This window comes from Thalassophryne amazonica, chromosome 8 (assembly GCF_902500255.1).
Source record: "Thalassophryne amazonica chromosome 8, fThaAma1.1, whole genome shotgun sequence".
In the NCBI taxonomy this organism is placed as follows: domain Eukaryota; kingdom Metazoa; phylum Chordata; class Actinopteri; order Batrachoidiformes; family Batrachoididae; genus Thalassophryne; species Thalassophryne amazonica.
Window position 1 is genome coordinate 55,026,060 of NC_047110.1, and position 21,320 is coordinate 55,047,379.

The 21,320-nt window shown below is 41.2% G+C and overlaps 1 protein-coding gene across 2 annotated transcripts in view; it reads left to right on the forward strand.

Moving 5' to 3' along the window:
* pde3a (phosphodiesterase 3A, cGMP-inhibited) overlaps positions 1-21,320 on the forward strand; it is a 394,862-nt gene that overhangs the window by 142,892 nt on the left and 230,650 nt on the right. The window lies entirely within an intron of this gene.

The window sequence follows — 21,320 nt, forward strand, 5'->3', positions numbered from 1 at the left end:
GGTGTACATTGGATTGAGAGGGGGGAAAAGAAGATAATTTTACCTTTGACCTCAATGAACTTGACTTTTGTCAAAACAAACCCTTTAAGGGCAATTCTGGGGTTGACTGTCATCCATACATCAAATCTGGTGGATCTGCCAAAAGACCAAAGAAGGACTAGGGCAACAGACAGAAAGATGAATCAAAATTTTGACCTCTAGCCCAAATGTCCTTGACATTTACTAAAGCATTCCCCTTAGGGGCAATCCTGGGGTCAACCTACAAAGCTTTTTTTTTTTCCCAAAGATGAAAAATGTTTTTGTTTTGTCTGAAATAACATCGGTCAACACAATTATTCTTGCATGGAGTTTTTCAATGGATTTTGGGTAATTTGGGGGTGCTGAACCTGAATCTGGCGTTAGTTTTTGCCAATCACGTCATGTTTTTGAAATATGAAAACATATTTCTCGTATCAAGCATTGAGGCAAAAGCTGCAGTCTCGCACTACCTTCAGCGCCATAAACGACCACGCCCAAGTCACACTAACTGCCAGAACGCTCGTAGCACGGAACGAGGCGGAGGATTAGCAGCAATCTTCCACTCCAGCTTATTAATTAATCAAAAACCCAGACAGAGCTTTAATTCATTTGAAAGCTTGACTCTTAGTCTTGTCCATCCAAATTGGAAGTCCCAAAAACCAGTTTTATTTGTTGTTATCTATCGTCCTCCTGGTCGTTACTGTGAGTTTCTCTGTGAATTTTCGGACCTTTTGTCTGACTTAGTGCTTAGCTCAGATAAGATAATTATAGTGGGCGATTTTAACATCCACACAGATGCTGCATTTAATCTATTGTTAGACTCGATTGGCTTTGCTCAAAATGTAAATGAGTCCACCCACCACTTTAATCATACCTTAGATCTTGTTCTGACTTATGGTATGGAAATTGAAGACTTAACAGTATTCCCTGAAAACCCCCTTCTGTCTGATCATTTCTTAATAACATTTACATTTACTCTGATGGACTACCCAGCAGTCGGGAATAAGTTTCATTACAGTAGAAGTCTTTCAGAAAGTGCTGTAACTAGGTTTAACGATATGATTCCTTCTTTATGTTCTCCAATGCCATATACCAACACAGTGCAGATTAGCTACCTAAACTCTGTAAGTGAGATAGAGTATCTCATCAATAGTTTTACATCCTCATTGAAGACAACTTTGGATGCTGTAGCTCCTCTGAAAAAGAGAACTTTAAATCAGAAGTGCCTGACTCCGTGGTATAACTCACAAACTCGCAGCTTAAAGCAGATAACCCGTAAGTTGGAGAGGAAATGGCGTCTCACTAATTTAGAAGATCTTCACTTAGCCTGGAAAAAGAGTCTGTTGCTCTATAAAAAAGCCCTCCGTAAAGTTAGGACATCTTACTACTCATCACTAATTGAAGAAAATAAGAACAACCCCAGGTTTCTTTTCAGCACTGTAGCCAGGCTGACAAAGAGTCAGAGCTCTATTGAGCCGAGTATTCCTTTAACTTTAACTAGTAATGACTTCATGACTTTCTTTGCTAATAAAATTTTAACTATTAGAGAAAAAATTACTCATAACCATCCCAAAGACATATCGTTCTCTTTGGCTGCTTTCAGTGATGCTGGTATTTGGTTAGACTCTTTCTCTCCGATTGTTCTGTCTGAGTTATTTTCATTAGTTACTTCCTCCAAACCATCAACATGTCTATTAGACCCCATTCCTACCAGGCTGCTCAAGGAAGCCCTACCATTAATTAATGCTTCGATCTTAAATATGATCAATCTATCTTTATTAGTTGGCTATGTACCACAGGCTTTTAAGGTGGCAGTAATTAAACCATTACTTAAAAAGCCATCACTTGACCCAGCTATCTTAGCTAATTATAGGCCAATCTCCAACCTTACTTTTCTCTCAAAAATTCTTGAAAGGGTAGTTGTAAAACAGCTAACTGATCATCTGCAGAGGAATGGTCTATTTGAAGAGTTTCAGTCAGGGTTTAGAATTCATCATAGTACAGAAACAGCATTAGTGAGGGTTACAAATGATCTTCTTATGGCCTCAGACAGTGGACTCATCTCTGTGCTTGTTCTATTAGACCTCAGTGCTGCTTTTGATACTGTTGACCATAAAATTTTATTACAGAGATTAGAGCATGCCATAGGTATTAAAGGCACTGCGCTGCGGTGGTTTGAATCATATTTATCTAATAGATTACAATTTGTTCATGTAAATGGGGAATCTTCTTCACAGACTAAGGTTAATTATGGAGTTCCACAAGGTTCTGTGCTAGGACCAATTTTATTCACTTTATACATGCTTCTCTTAGGCAGTATTATTAGACAGCATTGCTTAAATTTTCATTGTTACGCAGATGATACCCAGCTTTATCTATCCATGAAGCCAGAGGACACACACCAATTAGCTAAACTGCAGGATTATCTTACAGACATAAAGACATGGATGACCTCTAATTTCCTGCTTTTAAACTCAGATAAAACTGAAGTTATTGTACTTGGCCCCACAAATCTTAGAAACATGGTGTCTAACCAGATCCTTACTCTGGATGGCATTACCCTGACCTCTAGTAATACTGTGAGAAATCTTGGAGTCATTTTTGATCAGGATATGTCATTCAAAGCGCATATTAAACAAATACGTAGGACTGCTTTTTTGCATTTACGCAATATCTCTAAAATTACAAAGGTCTTGTCTCAGAGTGATGCTGAAAAACTAATTCATGCATTTATTTCCTCTAGGCTGGACTATTGTAATTCATTATTATCAGGTTGTCCTAAAAGTTCCCTGAAAAGCCTTCAGTTAATTCAAAATGCTGCAGCTAGAGTACTGACAGGGACTAGAAGGAGAGAGCATATTTCACCCATATTGGCTTCTCTTCATTGGCTTCCTGTTAATTCTAGAATAGAATTTAAAATTCTTCTTCTTACTTATAAGGTTTTGAATAATCAGGTCCCATCTTATCTTAGGGACCTCATAGTACCATATCACCCCAATAGAGCACATCGCTCTCAGACTGCAGGCTTACTTGTAGTTCCTAGGGTTTGTAAGAGTAGAATGGGAGGCAGAGCCTTCAGCTTTCAGGCTCCTCTCCTCTGGAGCCAGCTCCCAATTCAGATCAGGGAGACAGACACCCTCTCTACTTTTAAGATTAGGCTTAAAACTTTCCTTTTTGCTAAATCTTATAGTTAGGGCTGGAGCAGGTGACCCTGAACCATCCCTTAGTTATGCTGCTATAGACTAAGACTGCTGGGGGGTTCCCATGATGCACTGAGTGTTTCTTTTTATTCACCTCTTTTTGCTCTCTATGCACCATTCTGCATTTAATCATTAGTGATTGATCTCTGCTCTCTTCCACAGCATGTCTTTTTCCTGATTCTCTCCCCTCAGCCCCAACCAGTCCCAGCAGAAGACTGCCCCTCCCTCAGCCTGGTTCTGCTGGAGGTTTCTTCCTGTTAAAAGGGAGTTTTTCCTTCCCAGTGTCGCCAAGTGCTTGCTCATAGGGGGTCGTTTTGACTGTTGGGGTTTTTCTGTAATTATTGTATGGCTTTTGCCTTACAATATAAAGTGCCTTGGGGCAACTGTTTGTTGTGATTTGGCGCTATATAAATAAAATTGATTTGATTTGATTATGGCTCTTGTTCACATTTTGTAAATCTGGTTTAAAAACTATGCCTTTGAAGCTGCTTTTGTGCATGATTAGTGGTGTCAAACTCGTGAGTGATTGAGCAACTTTTGCGTAATCTATCAATATGGAACATGGCGATTGAAAAAACGTGATGTGATAGAGGAAATCTGACCTCAGATTCCGATTCAGCACCCCAAAATGACCCATAATCAGTTCTCAAAGTTCATGCAAGAATTTATTTTTTTTTTTGACCAGTGTAATGAACTGAATCATACCACAGTTAAAATAACTTGCATTGCTTTATTCTGATGATAATATAATATAATAAACATTTAACTTTCTCCCCTTGAAGATGGCGCACAAATGAATATAATTACAGTACATTCAAAATGATTCCATTTTTAGGAAGCCAATCAGAATTGAATTACTTTTGGAAAGCATTGTAACATGATCATGCTGCTATGTCAAATCAGGTTTGAAGACCCACTCATTAGCCCAGTAATGCTTAAAAGGAAACTGTTCCTTCTGGGTGATATGCTGTTGTTGACAGTGATATTAGGAGAAGCATGGCCTTCTGGGAGTTGCTCTGTGCACATTGTTTGAAGAGGAGTTCTGTCAGAGCACCTAGTCCGAGCCTCAGGCACCGGATGTGGATTCACAGGAGGCTGCATGAATATGAGCCTCATTAAGTTGAGCGGGCTGCCAGGTGGACCGCAGCTTAGTGCTGAGCAGACACACACAGTGCACATGGCTGTATGCATTCATGCTTGCTAATAGGTGCTCAAATAAGGCACTTTCACACAATTTGCAGGAACAGACGCACACACATGCAAAGAGATTAAGTTTCTACAAGCTCTCAATCAGATTAGCTCCGATACTGTATCACTGTAACCAAATTAGTGATGATTCAGAGTGTGGTGCATGAGGTTTTGACCATGAGTTTAGTCACATTTGAGCAAGAAAACTGACATGGAAAACTTGTACCAAATGTAATAACTGGACCTGCGTCACAACTGTTTAAAAATCTGAACATTCATTTCTGACCAATGACGGTCCTTCAGTTGGAACCACAGTTTGTCATTGGCTGCCTGGGAAGTAACACTACATTTTGCAGAATTATGACTCTGCAGTAAGTACATATGGTCCCAATCAGGTTTAAATCATGTCTGTCATAGTGCTAATCTAATCTACCACAGTGTTAAATCAAGTTGGTCAACTCTAACAGAATTCATTTATACTATGATAGACTTTATTTATCATGGTGATAGTTTATTCACCACAACTTGATTGGGGCCATATGTACCTGACAGAGTCTGTTTAACTCCCCAAAATGTATTGATGGTGTTAGGTTGCTGTCGTAGTCTGTTATCCACACTTTAGAAAAAAATGCTTCTTCTCTCTCAATTCTTGATGGATTTCTGTTTGTTTGTTTTTGTTGTTTTGTTTTATAGATCTAAAGATGGTACACAGAACCTCTTAACAGATTTGCCAAATTTTAGTCTAATTACAAACTTGGCCATTTATTACGCAAACATTTAAAAATTCATTTAAACTGTTCACGCATGCGTGCACACACACAAACAGACACACACACACACACACACACACTGACAAATCATGTATTCATTTTCTATACCCATTTATTCCAATTAACAGTCAGGGGAACTGAAGCCTTTCCCAGCAGTCACTGGGGAGGAGGCGGGGTACATCTTGGATAGGTCGCCAGTCTGTCACAGGGCACACACTGAAAATGCATCACCTAGCTTAGTTCTTCATTAATATGAGAATAAATCCTTGAATGTGACTTGCCAGATGACCTGCTGAGCCATTACTTTTCTTATTACTTTAATGGCAGAGGTGTGCAGTTTCTGAGTGCCTTTCTGGCTTTTATGCTGTGTTGCTAGTGAAGACGAGCATTAATAGACATGTTCTGGCTCCTACACTACTCACTGGACTGGGTTATGGGTTGCGTGTAAACCAGCAGCTTAGGTGCTTTTGTTGGTGAGGAACAGTTTACTGACCTTGACTTTGCAGATGATGCTGTGACCTTTGCTGACCCAATGGAAAGCTTGATTTCAAAATTTGAGAAGCTGGGAATCAGATTGTCTGGCTTTGCAATTATATGAGATGAAGACTAAAAGATCCAGACTTCCTGGACTTTGCTATAAGAAGTGTATGTACAGTATATATATGGTGAACGTGCTGAACTTGTAGGCATTCATTTATCTGTGCAGTGACATACATGTTTCTGGGTCCTCTGCCTTTGAAATTGAGAGACACATGGGAAAATGTTATGGCGTCATAAGATTGTTGGACAGAGGTGTTTGGCAATACTGATATCTTTCCAGGGGAATGACAGTCCAAGCCTTGAGGGTCCTGGTGCTTCCTTGTTTACTTTATTAAATGGTAGTGAGACTTGGATGCTAACCAGTGACCTAAGGTGAGGGCTGGATGTTTCTTGTACTAGGTCTTTTTGGAAGACCCTAACCAACTACAAAGGCCACCCCCTCCACCATCCTCCAGCATTAGCAGCACACTGGCAGAGGAGCTAAACAGATTCTTTCCCCAGTTCGAGACCACCATCACACACCTGCAGTCACTGTCTCCACCTGGTTCCAGTACCTCACCTCTCTTCCTCCAGGAGTATGAGGTGAGGAAAAACCTAAGAGCAGTGAACCCCAGGAAAGCTGCTGGCTCTGACAGTATCCTGGGAGCGGTGATTAAAGCATGTACAGACCAACTGGCAGGGCTCCTCACCAAACTCTTCAACCTCTCCCTGACACATGCCACCGTTCTCACATGTCTGAAGGCCTCCACCATCATCCCCATCCCCCCCAAAAAAACAAAAATGGAGGACTGGTGAAAACTATCACCACCTTCAGGTTTCTGGGCACCCACATTTCCACAGACCACTCCTGGACCTCCAACATCAAGGCTGTGGTTAAGAAGGCTCAGGAGCGGCTACACTTCCTATGTTTCCTTCAGGAAGAACAACCTGGACATGAAGCTGCTCCCAGCATGCTATCACTCCTTGGTGGAGAGTGTACTGACATACTGTTTGGGTGTGTGGTATGCAGGCTCCACAGCTGAGGACAGGAAGTCAGTGCAGAGGGTCATAAATGCTGCCCAAAAGATCATCAGCTGCCCTCTGCCCAGCCTGGAAAACATTGCCACATCCTGCTGCCTTAGGCGAACCAAGGCCATCACAGGAGACCCCACACACCTTGCCTACCCCCTGTTCAATCTGTTGCCCTCTGGGAGATGCTACAGGTCAACAATGTCCCACATCAGCAGGCTAACAAACAACTTGTTCTCTTGGGACATACGTAGTGCAAGCACCCATGGATACACACACACTCGTCCACAGACCTACTCCCATAAACCCCCCCCAGACAACAACCTGCCCAGTCTGCCACCACTCTCCCCGAACAACAAACACTCTCAACATACCTCCTCCCACTTTAGCACCTTAACAGCACTGGCGTCTGTGCCCCCAGTGTTCACAATTACTGCCTCAAATCTTTAGACACTTTTTGTGGACATTATACCCTCACTCTTCATGTCTCTGTTTAAAGAGAATACCTTCCCCAATCTGCCATACTGTTTCTCCCTTGTGTTGTTTTTTTTTTTTTTGCTTTGTCTCTTGTGATCTTGTTCTCCTTGTCCCTTTAAACAATTTTTTTGTGGTGTACAGTAGCTCTGCAGAAGCACCCCCAATTTCATTGTACCCCCCTGTACAATGACAATATACAAATAATGAATGTTTATGAGTTTAGTGGTATAAATATTTCATGAGGTGAAAGCTGGAACATATCATTCAACGAGACGAAGCAGAGTTGAATGGTTTGTGTAAGTAAAGTCTGTTCTATTCTATTGGGTACCTCTAGAATGACTTTGTGTCAAATAAGCGATTACCTCGGGAAACTAAGATGAGTATTACTTGCACTGTGATGGAGTGTCACCTCCAACATTTTGGATATGTGGCACATCTTTCTGTGCATGATCTAGCATGTAGAACACCCCAGTGGCTGGAGAAGGCCACGGGGACACCCATGCTTCACTTGGCTCCAGTGGCTATTTTTGCGGGGTGAGGATAAACTGGTTGTCTGTCTGGGTGATGGCCATCCAGGACCCAAGGCAGTGCCATGGTCTTTGAATGTATCAACGAGCAACACCGGTGCATGCTCCCAAATGTGTCTTGGCTGCAAGTCTAGTCACGTGACATAAAAAAGTGTAAAAGGTATCAAAAGTTATCAAATCCGTATGTCTGAGTGACATGATGTCACCTTCCAAATTAATCTTTTTAGAGATAACACTGCTCAGCATCTAAAATTAAACCCAAAATATTCAGCAATATGTCCTCTGCAACATTTAAAAATGTACTTTCTCTTTCAATTTCAATTCAATATATTAAACTTATAGAATGCCAAATTATGACAGCGTCGTCTCAAGGCGCTTCACATAAAACAACTCAACAATAAAAACCAAAACAAATTAAATCAAAAAAATAAAAGAGCATGATGAAAAGGTTAAAAACATGATAAAAAAGTTACAAAGGTAAAAAAAAAAAAAGGATAAAAGCATAGTAAACAATGTATTAATCATATAAAATTGCAAACAAATGAGTCTTCAGACATGACTTAAAAGTCTCCATGGAGTCTGACTGCCTCACTAAAAAAGGTAGATCATTCCACAGGACTGGGGCACGATAAGAAAAAGCTCAATGTCCCACAGACTTTTTCTTCACACGAGTGACACAGAGCAATCCTGCATCCTGTGAGCACAGAGCCCAGGTCGGTACGTAGAGCTCAAGTAGATCCACCAAGTAGAGTGGTGCCAATCCATCAACAACTTTATAGGCCAGTAGCAGGACCTTAAAATCTGATCTCACAGAGATGAGCAGCCAGTGAAGAGATCCCAAAATGGGAGTAATGTGGTCAAACCTTCTGCTTTGTGTCAAGAGTCTGGCAGCAGCGTTTTGAACCAACTTAAGACCCCTGATTCTGGACTGCGGCAACCCAGAAAATAAAACATTACAATAATCCAATTAATAGGAAACAAATGCATGTATCAGGGTCTCAGTGTCAGCTGACAAGATAGGACAGAGCTTCGCTATATTTCACAGATGGAAGAAAGCAGTCCCCATGATGTCCTTAATGTGGAGGTAGAAGGACAACGTAGGATCAAAAATTACCCCAAGGTTCCTCACTTTGTCTGTATGATGTATAACACATGAACCTAGCTGGTCAAACCGATGGCGATGTCTCGCTGGACCAAGAACCATCATTTCAGTCTTATCAGAGTTCAAAAGCAGGAAATTACTAGGCATCTAGCTTCTCACTGAAGCAAGGCAATCCTCTAGGGATAAGATTACCAGCAGTTATCGGCATGAACAACTGAGTATCATCAACATAGCAATGAAAGGCAATCTCAAAACGCCACAGCCCACGGGATGCTACATACAGGGAAAAAAAGCAGGGGGCCCAGAACAGATCCCTATGGAACCCCAAACTTCATATCAATAAGATTAAAAGTCGTGTCATTGTACAAAACACAATGAGAACGACTGGACAGGTATGATGTCAACCACGCAAGGGCACTTCGAATAATCCCAAAATGATTATGCAGCCTATGGAGTAGAATGATGTTCCACAGTATCAAATGCAGCACTGAGATCCAACAACACCAAAACCGTGGTGGTGTCCGAATCCATTGATCGCAAAAGATCATTCACTACTTCAGTGAGAGCCGTCTCCCTGGAGTGACATTTTCTAAAAGCAGACTGCAGTGGCTCAAAAGATTATTCTCAGCAAGGTGGTCCATGAGCTGCCATGAAACCACTTTTTCCAGAATTTTAGAACAAAATGATAAATTGATATTGGCCTATAATTTTTTAATACACTAGGGTCAAGATTAGATTTCTTAAGTAATGGTTCAATCACTGCAGATTGAAAGTATTTAGGAACAGATCCAGAAGTTAGTGAGAGATTAACAATTTCCAGCACAGTCAGCCCAAGAATGGGCCATAGGTCCTTAAACAGTCTTGTTGGTATAGGATCAAATAAACAGGCTGTGCTTTTTGTAGATGTCACAAGTTTCGTCAGCACGCCTAATGAAATACTATTAAATTCTGTAAATCTAGGTAACACCTCACCCACTTCCATAGAAGGGTGCAGTGGCTGGGCCAAAGCATGCTGAGATATGCTCAACCTAATAACTTCTATTTTCATCTTAAAAAAAAATTCAAGAACTCATGTGCTGAAAAGGGAGAATGACTAACAGGTGGCTGTCCATGAATGAGAAATGCTACTGTGTCAAACAGTAACTTTGAATTATGCTTGTTTTTATTGATCAAATCAGAATAATGGGCTTGCTTTGTAGCCAATAGTGCATGCTTATAATCTAAAATGGCATCCTGCCACGCAAGGTTTGTTGATTTGGTCACAAAACTCAGAGACAATCACAATGATATTAAATTAGTCCTAACTGTTTAATATGTGCATAACCTGGAGTCTGACCCTCAAGTGATGCGAATGGACTAGCTGGTTTGTCGGCCCTTATGAGTGCAAAAATAACCCTATATGGGTACAAAACAAGCATATTTATTCAGATGATTTCAACAAACTGTGATTGCAGCTCTCACACTGCTTCTCTGGCCTGTAACTGCACCAGCCATGTGCATACTTGGATGATTTCTGCACATTTTAGTTCCTGAAAGTGTCTGGATTTGATTCTTTTAAATTTGTGTCACAAAGAGGACACTTTAATTGACCATATACACTGAACAAAAATATAAACACTCTTTTGTTTTTGCACTCATTTTTCATCAGCTGAACCCAAAGATCTAAAACATTTCCTATATACACAAAATGCCTATTTCTCTCAAATATTGTTCAAAAATCTGTCTAAATCTGTGTTAGTGAGCACTTCTCCTTTGCCGAGATAATCCATCCAACCTGACAGGTGTGGCATATCAAGATGCTGAAAAGACAGAATGACTGCTGCACAGGTGTGCCTTAGGCTGGCCACAATTAAAGGCCACTCTGAAATGTGCAGTTTTGCTTTATTGGGGGGGGGGGGGTTGCAGAAAACCAGTCAGTATCTGATTTTACCACCATTTGCCTCACGCACAATAATCAGCATCTTCATATGCAACACCTGTGAAGTGGGATGGATTATCTCTGCAAAGGAGAAGTGCTCACAGATTTAGACAGATTTGTGAACAGTATAGGAGAGGAATAGGCCTTTTGTGTATATAGAAAATGTTTTAAATGTTTGCGTTCAGCTCATGAAATGGGAGGAAAAACTAAAGTGTTGTGTTTATATTTTTGTTCAGTGCAAATCTTCAGGTTTAAAAAGAAAACAAAAAAACGAAGTGGTGCAGTTCCAGCATAAGATTGCAGAGTGCCCTCTGCTTCACAGTGAACTCTGTTCACTTTGTAAAAATGACAGAGTTGCTGTTAATGTCAATAAACTGTACAGAATAAGTTTTGTTTATAAATGAAACCAAGAGTGAAAAGTGCTTTGCTTTTGATGTCTCCTGCCACACATCTGTGTTGTGTGTGGAAAGTAAATGACATTTCCTTACAGCAGCATGCAAGGTGCATAAAAACTAAAGCTCTGGCTCATTGTTTTTTTGGGTTTGTGATCGCTTTTGATTTTACTCAGAAGCCTCTGCGGTGCTTAAACTCAAAACTGGCTTATCGGTAGCCGACAGAGTACCAAGTCAATACTAAAAGTTAGAGGTTAGCTGTAATGTTTGCTAATTTTTTTTATCAGTTTAGTGTTATAAAAGTTAACTTTTCAGTTCGCTGATTAGCGGTTTTTGAAGCCAACTTTTCAGTTAGCTGTGCCCACCACTGATCATCGGTATATCTTTTTCTTCAAAATAGCCACTCTAAATTTTAACAGATTTTCCTCCAAATGAAATCCCTTTAAGTTCTTTAATCAGTCCTCCAAATTTGATCCCAAGCTGATCAAAGGTCTTGAGGTTCTTTTGTTCATGGATGGATGGATGGATGGATGGATGGATGGATGGATGGATGGATGGGTGGACACATAACAGTGAAAAGAAACAAAAAAAATTGTTCCTAAAAAGCTTGTACTAGGTTTCATCTCAGTTAATTTTTTTTTTTTTGTGTGTGTGTGTTAGTGAAACACACACACACACACACACACACACACACACACACACACACACACACACACACACACACACACACACACACACACACACACACACACACACACACACACACACGTCATATTGTTTGCGTAAATAACTGCGGCCACTGGAAGGTCTTCTGTTGACTCTTATGTCTGTCTGGGCTCACCTAATGGATTTGGGGTGGGAATGCATATAACCCTTGAAATGGAGTCTGGATCACGTTTGTTGCAGCATACTCATCTGTGATTGGTCAGTGCTTCTTAATTACCAGAGTAACTGTTTATTCACACTGTTTGCCTGGGTCCTTATCAGCCTGAACAGTGTTTTAACTCCCAGAGGAGAAAGTGTGGGAGATTTCAAAAGGGAGCATGCATGTGTGTGTGTTGTGACGCACAGCCGCATACGTATGCATTTGATATACTTTGTTTTGATATGGGTCAGAGTGTGCGGAATGTAGAAAATGCAGATTGTCTCCTGGTTGTGGCTGATGAAATCGTGCACCTCCTTACTGGGACAAAGATTTGGATTTTGTTGTGCGGTCAGTAAGGCGTCACTCACGTTGACGTTTGAACGCAGTGATGCGCACTCAAGTTGCTGACTTGTTCTTCAACATATGTGGAATTCTCATCACTTTTTGTGATTTGATTCATACAGTGTCTCTCCAGCCTTTGTTTTTCAACATAGAGGTGCCAGAACATATGTGTATTCATAAGTGCATGCCTGTGTGTGTGTGTGTGTGTGTGTGTGTGTGTGTGTGTGTGTGTGTGTGTGTGTGTGTGTGTGTGTGTGTGTGTGTGTGTGTGTGCGCGTTTGTGTGCGTAACCTGAGCTCTGGCCATCTCACTGTGTGTGAGTAATGTCGCTGTTTTATTGGCCCACTCCTTGACAGACTCCATGAGTAATCACATAATGCCCGCTCTGACGTCAGAGCTGTTTCCATGGTGACACTGTGCTCCCCACTCTGGGGATGTGTGTTCATTTTTTTTTTCTCTCTCTTTACCCCCAAATCCCGTCCTGTGTGCGCTCAAAGCTCCAGCTCCAGATGGAGACATTACTCCTTTGGCAAAAAAAAAAAATCACCTCTCCTTAAACTATACTTTCATCATGTGTTTGCACCGTTTTACCTCAGAGTCTTTTATTTATTTTTTTTTTTCATTTATGTCATGTCTAATTGTCTTCCTTTCTACTGTACCTATTTAATCATTCTGCACCTCCTCCTGTCTCCTGGCTCCTTCTCTTTCTAGGATGCTTATTTTAATCTCCCCTTTCTTTTTTTTCCCTCCTGTCCAAACTCCCTAATGCCTGACAAACCACCTCTCCACCGTTTCCACACAAGCTGTGTTCATTTTTCTTGCTGCCTTTCATGCGCTGTAGAATTCCACGGAACAGCTGACCCTTCTACTTTCTACAAGCTCTTCCAGTTTAGTTTCTGTTCTCTTTCCTCACTGTAATGAGAAGGGCCCAAATGAAAACATACTCCCTTGTATCCATGCCTACGTCAATTTAATAAAGTTCCAAACATACCCAGGGTGCAAAAGGATAACAAACCAGATTAATGTTTCACTAAAAGGGCTCATATTGTGTGAAAATGGTCAAAATTCGCCTGCTACAATCAACAAGTAACGTGTGTTCTAGTGCACAAACGGATACTCCCCTGACTCCAAAGTGCAGTCCTAGTCCATTTATTGTGTTTTAATGTTTCATATAAATTATGTTTCATGTGTAAATCATGAGAAATTATTTTACAAGTTACACAACAGAGGGGTTCCTAAATCTCCAGTGAGACTCCTGGTTTTCTGGTATGCATGTCAGTGTATGTAAAATGAGGTAACTATAGTCAGTGTCTACTCCACTCAGTGTGCTGCATTTCCTTGATTAAATTTTTTCAAACCGTGCTCAGGTCCGCGCCTAAGCGAGGCAGGCCTTTAACCGAGGCCGGAAATTATTAACAAAATGCTGCTTACTGCCTGCACTGTAACATGGTGTTAAGTTTCACAATTATCACTGGATGTAGTGAATCAAAGACAACAGCTTTAGATCACAGCCCTCTGCATTGCTGTGTGGCCTCTCTAAGCCCCTCTCCAGTACCTGACGTGCACCTCCCAAAACTTTAAACTACACGTAACCAATGGAGACGGCAAGGGCGGTGATTGGTCTTTTTTTCCGGTTTCACTCATTCCTCTTCTGTCATATGTTAAAAGTTTTTGCAATGCGCACGTGATTACATTTCGATCATGAATCAAATAGAGGAATGTCTGGTAGAAAAGACTGCAAATATGATCAACTTTTCAACACAGAGTCTAAAAACTACAAAGATGGTCAAAGGACCCAGAATTCATGGAGGGAAACTGCACGTAACGTTGGTTTGGAGACTGATGATGGTATAAAGAAGTGGAGCTCATTGAGGGACAAATTGGTCCAGATCAGAGGCGAGGAGGGGAAATGACCAGAAACCATAGAATATATATATATATATATATATATATATATATATATATATATATATATATATATATATATATATATATATATATATATATATATATATTTATTTATTTATTTATTTATTTAATTTGATTTGATCATTTATTTAGTCCCCGTGGGGGCAATTCAGGTGCAGTCAGCAGTAAAAATTACATTACATTCATAAAACCACATCATACAAATTCATAAAAAACATAAAAACACAGCAGAATAAATATACAAAACAAGAGCCCAGAAATAAGGTATGAGTCAGTGTAGACTTAAGTGCAACAGTGAGTCCTTATGTGTTATTTAGGAGAGCAATGGCTGTGGGAATAAAAGAGTTTTTAGTCTGTTGGTTCTGCATCTGGGCATTACCAGGCGTCTGCCCGAGGGCAGAAACTTAAATTGTGGGTGCAGAGGGTGTGCAGAATCGGCCATAATTTTCCTGGCTTTTGACACAACCCTTGTTTTACAAAGGTCCATAATGTCCGTGCACTGAGTTCCCATAATTTTACCACATTCCTTGACAATATTACAAAGATGGTTGCGATTCTTAAGGTTCAATATGTTAAGCCAACACAGGAAGGAAAAGGTTAACATAGACTCCACAAAGCAACTGTAGAACATTTTCATGAAGACACCATCTACGTTATAATTCCTACGTTTTCGCAGAAAGTGCATTCTCTGATGAGCCTTACTGCACACTGCATATATATATATATATCAGTCATAGTGACAGTGCAGGCGGAAAAAAAATGTTCTTCATTGTTCTCCACACCGCTATGCCTAATATTCCACCAGTAAATTGCGTTATGACACCCACTAATGTGATGCCGAACTTCAAAAGGGTCACGCCCATGTCGACGCCATTGCGTGGCCAGAGAGTAGTTGTAGAAGCATAATTCAGGACCATTGCTTATTTAAGGCAGGCATTTATTGTTTTCAGACAAAGTTTTGACCCGGCATTTAAATAAGGAGTTATGCAGGGAAGTATTTCATCTCCTGTTCTTTTTAATATTTATATGGATGATTTATCAAAGCTGTTAAACAGCTGTAGAACAGGCTGAAAGCTTAATTACACCATCATCAATCACCTGATGTATGCAGATGATTTGGTGATTTTTTTTTTTTTTTTTTTTATCCATATAGTGCTGGTCTTCAACAGTTACTAAGGGTGTGCTCTGAATGTGGCTCAGACATTGACATTAAATATAATACAAAGAAGAGTAATATTATGATTGCTAGAAGCAAGAAGAACAGTAAATTGCCATTTCCTGTTTTCTCTCTGTCTCATAGTGCCCTTAAGATAGGCATTGAGGTAAAATATTTAGGACATTATATAACCGTTGATAGCAATGCAGTGTTTTTACATAGTCGTCTCTAATTTGTGGATCTGACTAAAGGTTTTGGCACCGTCTGTAGCCAAGGTATTGTTTATTTCCTATTTTAGTTACCCTTTCTTTCTTATTCTCAAGGTCGGTCAACATCGGGGGGGGGGTTGTTGGTGAAAACATCACTGAGCTCCATCCAAATACATGTAATTTGGTCACTTTTCAAAGGGGTCAGACTCATCAGTTTAAAGTACAATGGTTCATTTCAGATCATCTTGGTGTATAAATCTCACCATTCCAAGAAATGAGAGCTGTAAGCTGGTTGTTAGAAACAAGTTAGAAGCAAGTTAGAAACAAAAGCAAACCGGCTGATTTCAATTGACAATCAATGCAGCCTGAGTGAGTTATCACCGAGTGGCCAGTCGCGAAAGTATTCTCTCCTTCGGATTGGCCACTTCGCGGGTGATGTGGGCGCCGACATCGAGAATATTTCGGCATGAGTTTTCTCACATAGAGGACAGTTGCTGGCTTGTTAGCTAGGCAAAATGGAGAATATGAAATAATATGAAAAGAGAATATGACATGTCCATTTTAACTGCAGCTGTGATTTTCGATAACTTTTTCCAGCAACCATAAAATGTTAGTGTATTGGTTTTACTCTTGTGTTGTGTTATGTTTCTGTCTGATAATTTCTTAATAACATTTACATTTACTCTGATGGACTACCCAGCAGTGGTTTCATTACAGTAGAAGTCTTTCAGAAAGCGCTGTAACTAGGTTTAAGGATATGATTCCTTCTTTATGTTCTCCAATGCCATATACCAACACAGTGCAGAGTAGCTACCTAAACTCTGTGAGTGAGATAGATTATCTTGTCAATAGTTTTATATCCTCATTGAGGACAACTTTGGATGCTGTAGCACCTCTGAAAAAGAGAGCCTTAAATCAGAAATGCCTGACTCCGTGGTATAACTCACAAACTCGCAGCTTAAAGCAGATAACCGTAAGTTGGAGAGGAAATGGCGTCTCACTAATTTAGAAGATCTTCACTTAGCCTGGAAAAAGAGTCTGTTGCTCTATAAAAAAGCCCTCCGTAAAGCTAGGACATCTTACTACTCATCACTAATTGAAGAAAATAAGAACAACCCCAGGTTTCTTTTCAGCACTGTAGCCAGGCTGACAAAGAGTCAGGGCTCTATTGAGCCGAGTATTCCTTTAACTTTAACTAGTAATGACTTCATGACTTTCTTTGCTAATAAAATTTTAACTATTAGAGAAAAAATTACTCATAACCATCCCAAAGACATATCGTTCTCTTTGGCTGCTTTCATTGATGCCGGTATTTGGTTAGACTCTTTCTCTCCGATTGTTCTGTCTGAGTTATTTTCGTTAGTTACTTCCTCCAAACCATCAACATGTCTATTAGACCCCATTCCTACCAGGCTGCTCAAGGAAGCCCTACAATGAATTAATGCTTCGATCTTAAATATGATCAATCTGTCCTTATTAGTTGGCTATGTACCACAGGCTTTTAAGGTGGCAGTAATTAAACCATTACTTAAAAAGCCATCACTTGACCCAACTATCTTAGCTAATTATAGGCCAATCTCCAACCTTCCTTTTCTCTCAAAAATTCTTGAAAGGGTAGTTGTAAAACAGCTAACTGATCATCTGCAGAGGAATGGTCTATTTGAAGTTTCAGTCAGGGTTTAGAATTCATCATAGTACAGAAACAGCATTAGTGAAGGTTACAAATGATCTTCTTATGGGCTCGGACAGTGGACTCATCTCTGTGCTTGTTCTGTTAGACCTCAGTGCTGCTTTTGATACTGTTGACCATAAAATTTTATTACAGAGATTAGAGCATGCCATAGGTATTAAAGACACTGCGCTGCGGTGGTTTGAATCATATTTATCTAATAGATTACAATTTGTTCATGTAAATGGGGAATCTTCTTCACAGACTAAGGTTAATTATGGAGTTCCACAAGGTTCTGTGCTAGGACCAATTTTATGCACTTTATACATGCTTCCCTTAGGCAGTATTATTAGACAGCATTGCTTAAATTTTCATTGTTACGCAGATGATACCCAGCTTTATCTATCCATGAAGCCAGAAGACACACACCAATTAGCTAAACTGCAGGATTATCTTACAGACATAAAGACATGGATCACCTCTAATTTCTTGCTTTTAAACTCTGATAAAACTGAAGTTATTGTACTTGGCCCCACAAATCTTAGAAACATGGTGTCTAACCAGATCCTTACTCTGGATGGCATTACCCTGACCTCTAGTAATACTGTGAGAAATCTTGGAGTCATTTTTGATCAGGATATGTCATTCAATGCACATATTAAACAAATAAGTAGGACTGCTTTTTTGCATTTGCGCAATATCTCTAAAATTAGAAAGGTCTTGTCTCAGAGTGATGCTGAAAAACTAATTCATGCATTTATTTCCTCTAGGCTGGACTATTGTAATTCATTATTATCAGGTTGTCCTAAAAGTTCCCTGAAAAGCCTTCAGTTAATTCAAAATGCTGCAGCTAGAGTACTGACAGGGACTAGAAGGGGAGAGCATATCTCACCCATATTGGCCTCTCTTCATTGGCTTCCTGTTAATTCTAGAATTTAAAATTCTTCTTCTTACTTATAAGGTTTTGAATAATCAGGTCCCATCTTATCTTAGGGACCTCATAGTACCATATCACCCCAATAGAGCGCTTCGCTCTCAGACTGCAGGCTTACTTGTAGTTCCTAGGGTTTGTAAGAGTAGAATGGGAGGCAGAGCCTTCAGCTTTCAGGCTCCTCTCCTCTGGAACCAGCTCCCAATTCAGATCAGGGAGACAGACACCTTCTCTACGTTTAAGATTAGGCTTAAAACTTTTTGATAAAGCTTATAGTTAGGGCTGGATCAGGTGACCCTGAACCATCCCTTAGTTATGCTGCTATAGACTTAGACTGCTTGGGGGTTCCCATGATGCACTGAGTGTTTCTTTCTCTTTTTGCTCTGTATGCACCACTCTGCATTTAATCATTAGTGATTGATCTCTGCTCCCCTCCACAGCATGTCTTTTTCCTGGTTCTCTCACTCAGCCCCAACCAGTCCCAGCAGAAGACTGCCCCTCCCTGAGCCTGGTTCTGCTGGAGGTTTCTTCCTGTTAAAAGGGAGTTTTTCCTTCCCACTGTCGCCAAGTGCTTGCTCACAGGGGGTCGTTTTGACCGTTGGGGTTTTTCCGTAATTATTGTATGGCTTTGCCTTACAATATAAAGCGCCTTGGGGCAACTGTTTGTTGTGATTTGGCACTATATAAATAAAATTGATTTGATTTGATTTGTTATGTGTTGACTCCTCCCACTCGGGACATGATCTCACATCTCTGGCGTGGGAGGCGAACACTCTAATCAGAAGGCCCGGGCACTGTGGCTAGAAAGTCCTATTAGCTGTTGGGGAGTGAGGATTACTGACGACTATTGCACAGGGACTCCTGCTGGCCTCATCACATTAGCTCATGATCTATGAAGGCAGATGTCTCCACTAACCATCCAGCAGGTGGCAGACATACGAGGTCTGTTAGAAAAGTATCAGACCTTTTTATTTTTTGCAAAAACTATATGGATTTGAATCATGTGCGCTTGCATCAGCCAAGCTTGAACCTTCATGCGCATGCGTGAGTTTTTTCATGGCTGTTGGTTGCATCATTCACCTGTGGGCAGGCTTTGAGTGAGCACTGGTCCACCCCTCTCGTCGGATTTTCATTGTCAGGAAAATGTCTGAATGGCTGGAGCAGCGCTGCATCCAATTTTTCAAGAAACTGTGAGAGACAGCCAGGTGGAAACCATTCGGAAAATTCAGATGGCTTTTGGTGAAAATCCTATGGGCATCACACAGATTAAGGAGCATTACATCCGGATTAAAGACGGCCCAGAGCGGCTGAGGGCGCGCCACGCTTTGAGCTGCCATCGACAGGCTGAAATGACCAGATCATTTCCAAAGTGAAGGCTGTGTTGATCCGGGACGTCGTGTGACTACCAGAGAAATGGCAGAAAAGGTGGACATCAGCCATTTTTCGTCAGATTCCACTGTTACAGGAGATTTTGTAATGAAAGACGTGCAGAGGCATTTGCACATCGGGACGAAGCCGCAATGGCAGAGAACAAAAGCAAGTCAGTGTTGGAAGTCTCATGGGACATGTTGTGACATTCAAGGATTCAAAGGATTCAAAAGAATTTTATTGTCATATGCACAAAGGAACATGTTCCCTGCACAATGAAATGTGTCTACTGCATTTAACCCATCCTAATTGCCAGTTAGGAGCAGAAGTCGCCATTAGGCGCCCGGGGACCAGCTCCAGATGTACATCCCTGCCTTGGTCAACAGCAGGGCTGAGCAAACCACGACCGACCCATGACAAACGACACACACATAACACACAACATATGCCGGCCTGGTACATAAACACATATAAAAAGCACACACGAGGTAAGGAAGAGAAAAAAACCCTCATAGCCGCTGTGTTACACAGCAGCAATGAGGAAAAAAAACCCCATCAGCACAGAAAAACAGTAATCACACAAGACAAACAAAGATGCAGGACGACAACTGAGATTTGAAAGTCCAGTTTATCAGAACACTCCGGAGGCAGCCTATTAGGCACCATCAACGGCCTTGTCCGGCAATCCTGGAAGGGGGAGGGGCTCAGCCCTGAGCAGTCCACTGTCCACAGTCACCGTCAGAGCTGGAGAAGCTGAGGGGAGGGGGATGACCAGGGAGCGAGGCTTAAGTGTTGATCTTCTTGAGGAAGTTTTTTATCGCAGCGGCCTTGAAGTGCAGCTGTGTTTGGGGAAGCCAAATGAATATCCAGATTTGCAGACACCTGAAAGATTCCACAGTTCTGAGAACAAAGTGGCTCTCAAAACATCTGAATGTTGGATGTGGTCTTTACTGACGGTCAAAGCGAATTTCCAGAGCTGCAATCCTGCCCAAGATATTTTCCAGCGTGCGGTTAACACCCGCTGACTGCGCAGCCACTGCTTTCCCAATTGAATCAATCATGTGGGGCAGCCTGGATGGCCCAATTATCGCTGCTTCCACCTTCATAATTTTCCGGTAAACCAGTACCATGCCCGCTCCACACAGCAGAAAGCCGGTCACCACCAAGCCAAATATATACACATCTTCGACGTCCTCCACAGAAAGCTTGTAAAGGCACATGACCTGCCATCTCCTCCACGAGTCCATCACGTAACCCATCACATGCGTCCCGGCAGGACAGGTCGGGTCCTCCGCCCCCAAATGTCTTGTGGAAAAAATAGTGTCAATTGCGTTCAGAGACCACTTTAACAGATCCATTTTTGTTGTTTTCCAGAAAAGCAAAGCTGCAGCCTCACAGACAACATGCCACAGAAGCAGGAAAGATAAGGAGGGAGGGAGAGAAAAATGCGTCCGTCTAGGCCGAGTGTAAGCTGGCAAAAAAACATGCCCAGACATGCCCAGCTCTCCACAATTTCTCGGATTCTCACTCAACTAAAAAGCCACCGAAAGCCGTCTGAATCTTCTGAATGGTGGAAGACCTAACGCCATTGCGGCTTGATGAGAGGGGTGGACCAGTGCTCATTCAAAGCCTGCCCACAGGTGAATGATGCAACCGACAGGCATGAAAAAACTCACGCATGCGCACAAAGGTTCAAGCTTGGCTGATGCAA